This window comes from Carlito syrichta, unplaced genomic scaffold (assembly GCF_000164805.1).
Source record: "Carlito syrichta isolate Samal-C Ts95f unplaced genomic scaffold, Tarsius_syrichta-2.0.1 Scaffold54480, whole genome shotgun sequence".
In the NCBI taxonomy this organism is placed as follows: Eukaryota; Metazoa; Chordata; class Mammalia; order Primates; family Tarsiidae; genus Carlito; species Carlito syrichta.
This window is the reverse complement of record NW_006998576.1, coordinates 51,330-63,533: the sequence shown is the minus strand read 5'-3', so window position 1 is coordinate 63,533 and position 12,204 is coordinate 51,330. Positions and strand designations below refer to the sequence as shown.

The following is a 12,204-nucleotide window of genomic DNA, read 5'->3' as shown; positions in this document are numbered from 1 at the left end:
TGATGGATGAGTGTGCTAATGCAAAATACTGTTCACTACTCATGCAATCCTTCCAGCAGTCCTATGAGATTTTCCTGTCTTTCTCATGAGCAAAATAACTTAGAGAGGTTATTTCTCAAGTTCACACAGTTAGGGTCTATCAGAATCTGATTTACTTGGCTTGGGAAGCCCAAGTATTCAATTTTCTGTAGTTTCCAGGTGACCATAATAGGCAATATGAGTTGACAGCCCCTGGTTTGAGACTTCCACACTCTGAACAGCTGCCAAAACAAGAGACTCTTGATTCCAAATTGTGGAGACTCTTCTCCAGAATCTGCAGTAGAATGTGAGGGTTTCCAAAGTCATCTTTTTGAAAAGGGATTTTTTTAAATATGTTCTAGGATTAGAGGAGTTATAGGAATAAGCAGACATTAGTAAGAAAAGACATTGAGGAAAAGTTGCTTTTACAACAGAGCATTTGGACATCATTCCAGGCTACTGATTTTTTCTGGCTCTCTTGATGCAGTAGACTCAAGTTCTGGAACCATCATACTTAGAGGCATGAGTGGCCATGTCATCCTACACCCAGGTATGAACTGGACAGTGACTACGACTCATCTGCTCTCCACTGTATCAGCCATGGTCTCTGCAGGCAACAAATGGCCCTTTCAAAGCAAGTTAATCTGAGCGTTGTTTCATAAGAGGGCTACCTTCAGAACTGGAGGTAAGTTGGAAAACCACAAGATATGGTACAGTGTCCAGAAGGAGAGAAGCATGTCTAGATGCCTACTTTGAGAAGAACAGTGAAGGTCAAGGTTGGCCCAAAGCAACTCCACAAGGAGGGAACCAGCAGAATAAATACCCTAACACAATGATATGCTGGTCAATGTTGAATAGTTGGCTCGCTGGGGAAACAAAGCAAAACAAAACAAAAACTATTTGTAGCATTTGTCCATTTCTTCATGTAAATACTCTCCCCCTGGCCTATTTCAAGCTACCAACATGAGGTCTCTAGATACAGAATTGGAAATAAATGTGTACAATTAATTCTCATGATCCAACCACTTTTGTCCCCTTATACCCCAATCTCCTGCCACACTCAGTTGAAATCAGAATGGCAGGAAGCCCAGTGAAGTTGTCCTTGTGGACAGCTATCCAGTCAGCCAGGATGGTAGAGCATCAACAAAGGGAGGAGGAGAAAAGCTTTGCAGAATGCCCCAGGGGAAGTGGTTCAGTCTTTTCCTCCAGGCTCCTTAGGCTTTGATGACCCCACTTGCCCACTTCATATGCCCTGGATTGCCCCCTGGATTGCCCTGGATTGCCTGTGTGCTGCTGACATGACCCAAGTCATACCGAAATAGATCTGTCATGAGCTGAAATTTGAAAACTAAGAGAACATTCCACTTGATGACTTGAATCTTCTGGGGTTTTTTTCTTTATCTCATCATGTGAAGAAGAGGATCAGCAGAGACAGTCTGGTTGTGGAAAGCCCAGATCCTGGAAACCCAGGTACTGAGCTGCCTGTTAGCATAGGCCTGGCTCACTGCATAAAGCATTCACTGGGTTCCTAGCATGTGCAGAGCTACAATCAGTTATTCCCCATAGTAGCAATGAGTTTTCAGGAACTCCTCTGCCACATTTCCTTTCCCACTTTGTCCTTTGTTGGTGAGGTCTGTCAGGAAATAAGAACCGCTTTAGGTCTTTCAAACTGAGGGGAGTTAATTTAGGGAACTGGTGGCATAGAGATGGAAGAGCTGGGAAGCAGATAAGGGATAGTTTAGAAACAGAGGAAGCTGCTGTCACCCTTAGAGCTATGGGGAGGAGGTAGAGTTACTAGAGTCTGGAAGTTTATTGAGGGCAGTCTCACAAAAAAGTTGTGGTTACTGACAGAAATGCCATGGGAAGTAGAGAGAGTGGGTGAATATGAGATATGACAATTAAGTTCACGAACTCACCCTAGACGTGCTATATACCTCATTGCTGACTACCACTACAGTCACCTTCAAAGTACTCCCCTTATGAAGCTATGCACCAATGCCAGCGACTAGTTCACCCATCAAAGCAATTTTGGAACTCTTTCTGGAATGGCCATCAGAGCTGTCGCATGAGAACATTGGAATTTGAATTAGAGCAACAAACAAACATTAGATTTCTTGTTAAACTTGGCAAGAGTGGAAGTGAAATCAGGAACATGTTAGTCCCAGTTTGTGGGGATAATGCCATGAAGAAAACAGCAGTGCACAAATGGATTAAATGTTTTTCTGAGGGGACAGAAAGTATCACTGGTGAGGAGAGGTCAGGATAGCTAATAATGAGCAGAACTGATGAAAACATTTCAAAATTCATCAAATTGTGCATCAAAAGCATCAACTGACTGTGAGAAGTATAGCAGACCAAATAAATATCGATAGAAAAACAGTTAGGAAAATCTTAATTGAAAATCTTGGCATGAGTAAGATGTGTGCAAAAATGGTCCCGAAGGAGCGCTTGCATCATGACAATGCACCAGCTCACACATCCCTGTCTGTGAGGGAGTTTTTAGCCAGTAGGCAAATAACTATATTGGAATAGCCTCCCTACTCATCTGATCTGGCCCCCAGTGACCTTTTTCTTTACCTGATAATAAAGGAAATATTGAAGGGAAGACATTTTGATGACATTCAAGATATCAAGGGTAATATAATGATAGCGCTGATGGCCATTCCAGAAAAAGAGTTCCAAAATTGCTTTGACAGGTGGACGAGGCACTGGTGTCGGTGTATAGCTTCCCAAGGGGAGTACTTAGAAGGTCATCATAGTGATATTCAGCAATGAGGTATGTAGCAACTGTGTGTCAGGGTTCTCCCTGAAAAATGAAACCAATAAGAGAGATTTTTAAAAGGGGGGGATGAGAGAGAGAGAGAGGATTTTATTAAAGAAATTGCCTCACATGTATATGGAGACCAAGAAGCCCCATCTCCAAGTTGGAGATCTAGGAAAACTAATAGTGTTGTTCAATCTGCGTTTGAAGTCCTGGGAACCAGGAGTACCAGTGTCTGAGGCCAGGAGAAGATGGATGTCCTGGCTCAAGCAGAGAGAGTAAAAGCATACTTTCCCTGCCTTTTTGTCTAATCCCAGCCCTCAATGGATTGTATGATGCCTGTCCACATTAGTGAGGACAAACTTCCATACTCAGTTCACTGATTCAAATGTTAATCTCTTCCAAAAAAAACCTCCTCATAGACACACCTGGTAATGCTTTACCAGCCATTTGAGTAGCCCTTAGCCCAGCCAAGTTGACACCTAAAATAAGCCATTACTCTGTGTCACCCTCTCTCTACATTCCTTCCTCCTCACCCCCCCTTTCTTTGTTGCATGTCCCCTTCACCGCCTTTTCCCACGCAAGAAATAGACCACCAAGTAACCTCCAGGTCCCCACCTGGTATACCCTTCCAGCTGGGCTCTGATAGTTGACTCTTGCCTAAGCAGATTGTTTGATGTTGCTTTTACATCTTATTCTCTAAGCTCTCTGGTATCTTTTGTGAGTGTTGGTGTCTGCTTTGCTGGAAAGGAAACTGATCCAGAGTGGATTGTTGACTTGCCCAAGGTCACCCAACACGTTAGCAGAAGTTCCCGAATTGAAATCGAAAGCTCCTGAGTCATGGCCCAGTGACAAGCACCATTGCACCATGTGGTTCTTTGTGGCTATAAAAATATCCATCTCTGGAGACAGCCACCTCCAAGGTTTGCTGAGATAAGCTGGATGCTGGCGCTGTGCTTGTGACTTAACTGGGCAGTGAGCCATCAGTCACCTGATAGGAGGGGTGACTCTCTGGGGGAGAGGAAGGGAAAGAGTGCCTCAAGGAGTTGGAGGAGGCAGCCTCTTGCCTTGGACAGCCCAAGCTCAGCTCAGTTCAAGACATGACAGTTATTGTGTCTATAGTGTAACTTGATCTGCCACAAGTGGAGAGAGCTCTCCTTGTCAGCTGCATAACTGCTTGTAGCATTTGCCAATTTTCTTGGTGTAAACACTTTCTCCATGGCCTATTTTAATCTACCAATGGAAGGTCGCTGAACACAGAACTGGAAAGAGATGTGCACAGTTAATACTAGTGAGCTAGTTTTAGTAGGCTCCAGCCCACCATGTCCCTAACCTCACTCCTCCCACCTCCGCCAATGCCCCAATTTCCAGGTAAAAATAATCAAAACTACTAATCAGTAATTTTTCATCCACATTTATCATGTGCAGTATCAATCACAATTAAGTAGGATTCTGATGCCATGTACATGAAGTGGGCTTGGATATTATTTTTATGTCATGTCATGTCCGGAAATAAGCTGGCCCATCCTGATAGGCACTAAGTGCACCATGACAACATCTGCTGCAAAGTTTCGAGGTTAAGGGCATGGTCCTGGCTGGGTTCAAATCCTCACTTTGATTCTTACTAGCCTTATAACCTCAGGTAATTACCTACTCTCTCTGTGCCTTAGTTTCCCCATCTAACTAATGGAAATTCTAGTAATATGGATCTCACAGGTGGTTATGAAGATTAAATTATTTAGAAGATCTATAGCAGCCCAGAGCCCCAGAGTCAAAGCCGGTTCCTGGCCCAGTCCCATCCCACGGTCACCTACCTCCTCTTTCCTTTCAACATGACAGATGCACTGTGTCCTTCATCAAGGACTTCCTGGCAGGTGGAGTGGCCACGGCCATCTCCAAGACTGTGGTAGTGCCCACTGAGTGGGTCAAGCTATTGATGCAGGTGCAGCACACCAGCAAGCAAATGACTGCAGATAAGCAATACAAGGGCATTATAGACTGCGTGGTCTGTATCCCCAAGGAGCAGGGAGTCCTGTTCTTCTGGCATGGTAACCTAGCCAATTTCATCAGATACTTCCCCACCCAGGCTCTCAACTTTGCCTTCAAAGATAAATGCAAGTAGATCTTCCTGGGTGATGTGGACAAGAGGACCCCGTTTTGGTGCTACTTTGTAGGGAATTTGGCATCAGGCAGTACCACTGGGACCACATCCTTGTGTTTTGTGTGCCCTCTTGATTTTGCCTGTACCTGTCTAGCAGCTGACATGGGTAAAGCCAGAGCTGAAAGGAAATTCAGAGGCCTCAGTGACTGCCTGGTTAAGATCTACACATCTGATGGGATTAAGGGCCTGTACCAAGGCTTTAACATGTCTGTGCAGGGTATTATTATCTACCGAGCTGCCTACTTTGGTATCTAAGATACTGCGAAAGGAATGCTTCCAGATCCCAAGAATACTCACATCATCATCAGCTGGATAATCACACAGTCTGTCACTGCCATTGCTGGGTTGACTTTCTATCCATTTGACACTGTCCGCTACTGCATGATGTTGCAGTCAGGGTGCAAAGGAACTGATACCATGTACATGGGCACACTTGACTGCCGGAGGAAGTTTGCTCATGACGAAGGAGGCAAAGCTTTTTTCAAGGGTGCATGGTTCAACGTTCTCAGAGGTATGGGTGGTGCTTTTGTGCTTGTCTTGTATGATGAAATCAAGAAGCACACATAAGTTATTTCCAAGTTTTCCCCTCTGTGAACAGGCATGCTGTATTATGTAACATAGCTTGAGCACTCTTGACAGACCCATGGCAGTCTATCAATGGCATCTATTTACTGGTTGAAAATGGAAAGCAATAATATTCATTTGACCCGTTTTCTCTTAAAGCCATTTCCATGATGATGATGATGATGGGATTCAAGTATATTTTTTATTTCAGTCACTCCTAATAAATAACATATTTGAAAAAATAAAAAGATCAAAAATACAAAAAAAAAAAAGATCTATAGCAATTAAAATAGTACTTGGTAAAAGTAGCCTCCAATAAATGATATTGTTATTGCTACATACCAATAGGTCAAAGGTACACTTGTTAATAGATGGTGAAGATACAAAAACACTTAGGCTTGCACTTAGGCCACTCTCAAGTGTAGACAGAATCAGTAAAGAACATGTAGAATGATAGGAAGCTGAGAGCACTTGGTTCAAGCTCTCACCCAAAGGGCAAATCCCTTCTACTGCACCAGTTTCTGTTTGAACACCTCTAATAACAGGAATATCATTACTTCTCATGGCCATTTTTTTCATTTTCAGTTCTAATTTCTAGACTGGTCTCCGCTGCTCCTCACTTTCTGAATCAGAACCAGACTCCCAGCAATGCATAGCTCATGGGTCCCAGTTGCTCCTGCTGCATCCACACAGAAAAGTTCGATGCCTGTTCTGCCAGAGGAAACATCTGCTGGCATTCTGAGCTTATCTGCAGCACCCACCAACTCTGACAACCAACACTAATACAAGCTATGTTAGCTCACAGAATTGAATGGCTGAAATCTGACACTTCGGGAAACCTGATGCTCTGAGGACCTCAACACCCCAAGACCCAGATGCGAGGTTCAACTAGGTACTGTCTTGTGTCACTTGCCCCATTCACCGCTGGGAGTTGCACAGAGAAAGCCCGAGTAGCCAGCTCAGCTGGAGTACCACCTCGTGGCTCAGAGAGGGGCTAGCACCATCATTATCGGTCCTACTGGGATTGCACAAAGTGAGAACAAAGTAGGTCCCCCAAAAATAAGAAAATGAAAAAAAAAACCCTACAACTCAACTCTTACCCAAAAGTAAGGTTAATGTCTTCTATGATAAATCTTCAAATGGTTGGAGATACTACCCTGGCCCATGTAAAGTCTTTCTTCCACATGCTTAATATTCCAAATGGCTCCTATAGAAAAAAGTACAGCACTTCAGTGACAGGTTTGGTTCAGGTATCAAACTGGGTTCAAATTCTTGGATCCCCCATTTACAGTCTGTCATGTGGGCAAGTCATGTAACCTCGGAGGGCTAGATTCCTCAACTGTGAAGTGGAGATAACAATAGTACCACATAGGAGTTGTTGGGAAAATGAAAGGTATGCATCAGAACAGTGTTTGTGGACAGTAAGTTCTCAAAACAACCTGTCTCTACAGTGCTCACATTCTATCCTTAGATACACATTACCTCTGCCCTAACTTTATCACTAATACTACATGAATATGTACATATATGTTTTGCCTGGCTGCTTCCAGTTCTTCTGGTCATTTTGTTCACTTTGATTCCTATTCAACACATTTAATGGACTCATGGATAATTACATGGATGGTGGAATGAATAAACAAACCCATGTATTCACAACATTGCTTGCATCTAGTATGCAATGTTAGATTTACTAAAACAAAATCTTGCCCTATGGACGAATAGTAAATGGCTATGCTGAAGTACGGAGAAACCCACCTGCAGCTGTGTTTCCTTCTGAAAGATCACATAGAAAGGAAGTGAAGTGAGAGCCCACGTGGAGAGTAAACTACAAGCAGTTTCTCCAAAATACCTGAGGGGGAGCCCAGGGACACCACTGATGGAAATGTAACTCCTGCCTCAGGATGGGTCCCCCTAGTGATGCTGGGACGCAGGAGCCGCCACCAGTTACTCCCAAGATGCCCCAGCGAGTATGAGAAATACAACGATTCCTGGCATTCCCCCCCCCCAAAACAGACCTTCACAATGGCTTTGATGAACCCCATCACTGCACTTTTAGAGATTTTCCTACAGTGAACTCTTCTTTAAGTTGAAAAGCAGGGCCAAAGTGTGGAATAACTCAGAATTGAGACAATGTTCACCCAAATACATCAGAAAAAAAAAATGCTTTCCATGTGACAGGACTTGGGGAACTGAAGCAAGAGAAATTTTATTTTTGCCAACAGTATCCACTCAGTCCAATTCTGTGAACATTTGCTGTACACTCTGAGTCCCCAGCACCGGATTCAGTACCCTGAGGATCACAGAAATGGGAAGCAGGTCCCCTCCATGCAGCTGGTAGTCCCAGGGTTGATTTGGGTGACTCCTCCATCCCAGTTAACTCTGAGATAGAAACCAGCTCCCCAGGCTCCCCACATCACCATCTCTGAATTCTCCACTGGCCACCTGCTCAACCCACTTCAGCTGTATACTAACCTGTCTCTTAGATGGAGTGCCATCAAATAGTGTCTGACACCTACTTAATTTAGCATCCTCCCAGCTTCCCTGCAGATTTTCTTTTGGTGGTGCTCAGGGAATGCACTGCAGATGGCTCACCATGACGCTGTTTCTCACCAGCTGTTGTACTCTGGGAGCTGAACTGAATCCCATTCCGGGAATTCTGACCAGATTCCTGTGCTTGTGAGAACTTCCCCAGCAGAAGCCTGCCAGGATCACTGTGCATCTGTCCTCAGGCTGCCCAGCTGCTGTGAGCATGCCCAGTCCCTGACCCACAGCCCCAGGTGCTCACACAATCATGAAGACAAGCTGAAGGCCCATCCATAGCTCTGAAGCCTAACTCACAGCTCATTACCCACATTCTGTCCTGGCTCACCTCTCCTCGTATCCTTTGGTGACTGCAGTCACTTTATTATCTTCAATCCCTACAGCCTGATCATTCCTAACTCTATGTCTGTAGCCCCCTCTCCTGGCTCCGGATGTGGGTATCCACTGCCCCTTGATGGCCAGCAGTGCCAAGGGATTGCAGACAGCACATGGTCCTTATGCATCCCACAGTGGTGCAGATCATAATCCTGAAAGACACAATGCTGACTGCCATAATCCTGAAGGTTGAAATCCCCAAAGATCAAAATCCCTAAAGTCTAAAATCCCCAAAATCACAATCTTGGGAGATTAAAATTCTGAACACTGAAATCCTGAAGGCTGAATTCTGGAGAAGTGATGAGTGTGTTTTGGTAGTATTCGTGTGTTTTTGGCAGTTGCACCATGTTAGTTCCATCATGTTAGGTGGAACTTTTACCTTGATATTGTCTTTATGTGGAAATTAAGTAAAGTTTAAGGAGATGTGTATGGGTGTCAAGTTGACAAGGGGTAGACTTGTGGACTTCATTTTAGGTGCCTAGTTGACTAAGCTAAGAAATACCTAGAAATACTGGTAAGGCATTAAGTCTTTGGGGATTATGGCTCAACCGCCTTATAGACCCCCTTCTCTTCCCAAACATCCACAATTTGCTCACCAGAGTCGGATCACCAGTATCCCTCAACTCTTTCCCCTATTAGGGTGCCCCCCAGCCACAGGTCCCCAAGGCCTGCTGAACAACCTTTATATTTCAGGGTTTTTTTATCCCATCCACTGCCATAGGGCCCTTTCCCCTTTTCATCAAGAGAGTTATAATAACTTTCTGTAAGAATATCTCTATGCTTAGCCAGAGCACCCTTGCCCCAACCTATTCTCCAGTATAACCAGATCAAGATGTAGATTTAATCACAATATCCCCTGCTTTGAGCCCCATAATGCCCCATCATGTATAGCGGTGATGACCATCATAATTAGCAATTAGTCCGGTTTTTCTGGGTGCCAGGACCCCCAAGGTAGTCCATCCTTAATAGCTCATTCAATCCTCACAACACCTGAAGAAGAAAGTACTGTTATTATTCTCATTTTAGAGATAAATAAACTGAGGCACAGAGAGTTCACTTGGCTATTAAGTGTTAGAGTCAGAATTCAAATACTTGTCCATTTCATCATCGCTGGGCTACACAGCCTCTCAAACGGTTGTTATTTCTTTTAACAGAAGGGCCCTTTTGATTTTCAAACAAAACCTCACATGAAATCCTGAAACCATATACAAAACTGATGAAAGTGAAGGGGAGGTGAAGGAAGAGGAGAAACCAAAGGACCAAAGCCAGGGACTTAGTGTCTCCTTCTCTTTTGTGGGCCCCGAGACCCCTTTTGGGAACCACATGGCTCTACGAGGCTGAAGTCTAGCTTCACTGACCTCACAGTTCAGAAGTCAACCCCAGACCTGAGTTCCTGGGATTGGCAAAGGATCAAGGCGCTGTGGTGGAGGATAAATGCACTCAGAGATTGTATGTAAGAGTGGGAAATGGTACCAGGGAGCCACTGGTGGGTGAGGATGGTGGGATCCCAACAAGAAAGGGAGGCAAATAACTCAGGTGTAAGAGAGATGAGCCCCAGGATGGACCAGGGCTCACAATACCAGGTGAAAGTGTACTCACTACAGCAGCCCAGACAGGCAAGGTCTTCAACTGTCTCTTGCTTCTCAGAGCCTGTCCCTCCTGCCTGGGACCCCTTCCTTCCTGCTCCCCCTGGCCAAGGCTTCCCCACACCTCAAGACACCTCTTCTGTGCAGCTTCTTCAGGCAGACCTTTTCCTGACTGTGCAGGGCTGAGTTCATCTCACACTCCTCTGTGCTTCCCATAGTGCTGCAAACCCAACCTTTATGGTGTCTCCCGGCCACCATCTTTTGTTTACAAACTTACCCAGACCCATCTCATCAGAATCACAGCAGCTGGGTACAGGCAACCACATCTCTCAAAGTTCCCCAGGCAGAGAACCTCAAGCACAAATGCGAGCACCTCCAAGCAGAATCCTTAGCCTCCAGCTCCACATGTTTGATGATGGCATGGGGGTACAAGGGACCCCTCCAAGGCTGTCAAGGTGATGACCACACCATCCTCCACCTTCCCACTGAGGTTGCCCTTAGGTCATCCCAGTTTCTCTCCCTTCTCCTTCATCCAGTCAAGCTAACTCCAGGTGTAGCTCCCTGAGATCCGCAGGACTCCCCAACTCTTTCAGAGTCCAGTCACCCAGAGATGCAATCTCACTCACCTCCCACCTGACATGGGTGTGGGGTCTCCTCTGCATCTGCTTGTGCACCACTCCTGGTCACCACCTCCGTCCCCACTGTGGTCTTTGCTGACTGCCTCAGTAAAGGGGGAAGCAGTGTGGTGATGAGCAGAAAGCAGGTCTTTAGAGCAGCCCAGGTGTGAATCCTGTGGAGCTCTCTCTCTCTCTGCTCCCCAAATTCCTCATCTGTGAAAATGCAGGTGCTAATGTCTACTCCCAAATGAAGCGTTGGTGTCATCCCGGTGTGCTTGGAACAGTGTCTGGCACACACTGGTAAGGGCATCTTAATAGATGAATGCCTGAATGAGAGAGACAGTGCATGTGGGGTGTCTGGCACCTCCACACCGCAGAATGTTTTTTTTTTATTTTTAATTTATTTTTAATTTTTATTATAAAGATCTGGGGTACATTTCAGGATTAGGTATATAAACATTGATCATGCAGGTACCCATGTTGATGAGGTATGCCCCGCCCTCCCCTAGCAGTTTCCCTCTTTATATAAGTGTAGAAATAACAAGCAGGGAGAGGTAACCAACATTCCTCCCCAGGATCTCTGCCCCTTTGTCCTTCCTGCATCCCATCAGCCACACTTCCTGGGCTCGTTGCCCCAGGGGAGGAGTGAGATGGAGCATAAAGCAAAAAATAGCATGTGAGTCTTTTCCTGGCTTTCACTTCCAAAAGCCCTGGTGGAAAATACCTTGCCATGAGCAAGGACAAAAAAGGTAAGAAGTGGGACTTGGTGGGGGAGTGGGATTTCTCCCAGAACCAGGAGGGACAAAGGGGACAAGGATGAGCACAGAGGCAGGGAAGTCCACAGGGAGAGGACGACCGAAGCTCTGAGGGAGGAGGTGCTTCTGCAAAGCCACAGTCTGGAAGAGATGCGTTCAGTGCTCGCTGACAGCCCAGCGCTTCTGGGGTAAGTACCCACTCACCATCGTCTGCCAGGATCCCTGCGGGGGATCCACAAAGGGCCAGGGGCCACCTGGGTACTAAGTCATTGCTTGACTTTCACCCAGGTACTGCATTCACTGCTTGCTACTCTGAGGGCTCAAACCAGCTGACCCGCCTATGAGGGTCCCTGAGGATGTCCTGTGAGGGCAGCAGACCTGCTGTCAAATGTCCAGTGTGATGGGGCTTATCGTGCCTGAGATCAAACTTGTCGTCTTCCTGCTTACCCCATGGCGACATCCCCTTCCCAAGTCTCAAGAACCCCACTAGCCCAGGAGGAAGAGGCATGACAGTTCGGCGATACAATGGTCCCGCCCCTCTTAAAGGAGTAAAGAGTGCAATCAACCAATCCAGCAGAGATTCCCTCGAAGCAAGACCATCATGAAATGCGAGCCCACTACCAAAGTTGGTTTTTCTTTGGGAGATTCTTTCTCACAAATTTGCTTTAATCTCAGTGACCACCCGCTGGTCACCATTCCAACTTAAAGAATAACCCCTTCCCCAGGAAACTCCTTTTGTAACCAGGCTCGGTGGCTCAGCCTGTAATCCTTTGGGAGGCTGAGGTGAGTGGATTGCCTGAGTCTGTGGGTTCGAGACCCGCCTGGG

The 12,204-nt window shown here is 45.8% G+C and overlaps 1 pseudogene; it reads left to right on the top strand.

The window, feature by feature from the left end:
- The window catches only part of LOC103250923, a 41,392-nt pseudogene extending 35,885 nt beyond the window's left edge, over positions 1 to 5,507 (top strand).
- The last annotated feature ends 6,697 nt before the right edge of the window (positions 5,508 to 12,204 follow it).